This window comes from Acyrthosiphon pisum, chromosome A2, assembly GCF_005508785.2.
Source record: "Acyrthosiphon pisum isolate AL4f chromosome A2, pea_aphid_22Mar2018_4r6ur, whole genome shotgun sequence".
Classification (NCBI taxonomy): Eukaryota; Metazoa; Arthropoda; class Insecta; order Hemiptera; family Aphididae; genus Acyrthosiphon; species Acyrthosiphon pisum.
The window spans coordinates 70,031,968-70,034,036 of NC_042495.1; the positions used below are offsets into that span (position 1 = coordinate 70,031,968).

Here is a 2,069-nt window from a genome sequence, read left to right on the forward strand (position 1 = left end):
TTATATAAATAAGAAAATAAATTACAAAAGTATATTACTAGTTCTGGTTTTTTCTTTAAAATAATTTAATTTCTTATTTGAAAAATAACCTTCTTTTTTCGAATTCTAAAATAAAAACATGAATAAACTATTATTCAATTAAAGTTCACAGCAACGGTTTAGATGAAAAGTAAAGTGGTCCGAGCACTCAATTCAATTATAGAAATGCAATTATATACAGAGTTTCGTCGTTTGTATACTTGACAATCTTTAAAAAAAATAAATAAAAAATACTTTAAATTTATCAACTATATTAAATACAATGCATTTAAATTTTTATCGAAACATGAAAAACATCTTATTAACTTAAAACATTTATTATAGGTACCTACTGCTTGGTAAAATTATATTATCATGTTACAGAGTCACCTAATTTAGTAATAACATTAAAAACCGAGGAACTCGCTCTGCTGTAATTCTGTAAATTACTAGACATTTCCTAATTTTGATATCATCAAAGAAAAAACTACATACAATTATGCCAGTAATACCATCTGCAAAGTTGAAGATTGAAGTGAAATTTCTTTCCAAAACGTGATAACAAATACAAAAAAAAAATCACATTAATTGTTAACTCAAAATCTATACCTATATTATATCTTAAATATATATCACATATACAATTACTATTTACTAGGTAACTATTTAGTTTATAAGTATAATATTATAATTGAGATGCAAACAAACGCTTTAAAATGCACAGGAAAAGCAATTTATCATAATATTTTTATTTGAAAATGTACATTAAGCACGTGTCCAACGATCTTGTATGATACTTAATGGCTGTCAAATACAGTTTACCTCTCAATCCAGTCTATTGCCTGTGACATTTATTGCTTCACAACTTAGTACTTACGCATGCGCATTGCGCGTGATGCATTTATTTCGTCCCAAACTCCCACCAATCTAACGTGTGTTGATCGACCATGATATTTTTAATATTCTTGACGTTTATTATGCGATAAGTGATAACTAACCAAAATCTTAAGCCCATGCTATGTTATTTGTACCCTAGAAAATAAACAAAAATTAACTAAATATTGGAAAACAAGATATTAATGGACGACGATATCACCATAATGAAATTACCGACGGAATTTTGCAAGTGGGAAACAATCCCTTAGTTAGTTTTTAGAACGTCGTTAATTTCTTCGATGGTTCATAAAGATTTAAACGTACAAAGAAAACTCTAAAGTCTAAAGCCTTGAATGATCAAAGTTTACGGAAGTAAATAATTTTAAATATAAAATATTATTGTTGAGTAATATATATTGTAGTACAACATATTGTCAAAATATAAATAAAATAATAATTTTAACGCCTGTTATATTATTATAAATTATAATGTACATAATTCTGTTTTAGAGATAGTATGATACGCATATTTTAGTGCTGCAACGTATATTTTATATAAAAAAAAATAATAATAACGAACGCTTTATAAAGTTGACTATATTAATTCACATACAATTACAAATTAACTTGAGTGCGTTAATGTCACTGTAGAAAATGATTTTCTATTTGTTTTTGTTGGAGATATAACAGTTAGTAGTTAGAACAATGAATTATGGGCGCAGAAAAGGAAAAAACTTACGTTCCCCTTACTAATAAATAAGCTCCAATTAATGTGTTAGCACTAGTGTACGTGACATTTTTAAAATCCAACTCCTGTTCTATGGCACCGTATAATGTACAACAACATATAATTTATTTACAAAATAAAAAAAAATGCTCAATTATTTAACATGATATACATTTTAGTATTTAACTTAAAGTTCATTGTTAGTTTTAGTAGAATTATGGGTATATATAGCTATGGTAACTTAAAGTGGATAGCTTGAAATAAATATTATTCAGAAAATAGGTACGCGTTATATTCATACGTTAAGCTTATATCAATTATCATATTAGTATTTCACGTGTGAGTCAATTATCTAAAACCATATAATTGATCTAAACAGACTAATATTGTCCAAGTTAAATAAATCCCAACTGTAGGTACAACTCTCACGGGTGGGTTTGTTGTCACT

At 26.6% G+C, this 2,069-nt stretch overlaps 1 long non-coding RNA gene across 1 annotated transcript; it reads right to left on the reverse strand.

The window, feature by feature from the left end:
- Window positions 1-735: 735 nt before the first annotated feature.
- On the reverse strand, window positions 736-1,825 carry LOC103309680. The gene is made up of 2 exons (XR_510800.3): window positions 1,634-1,825; window positions 736-1,050 (listed from the first exon to the last, which is right to left on the reverse strand). It is a non-coding gene; the product is annotated as an uncharacterized LOC103309680 (long non-coding RNA).
- Between the last annotated feature and the right edge of the window lie 244 nt (window positions 1,826-2,069).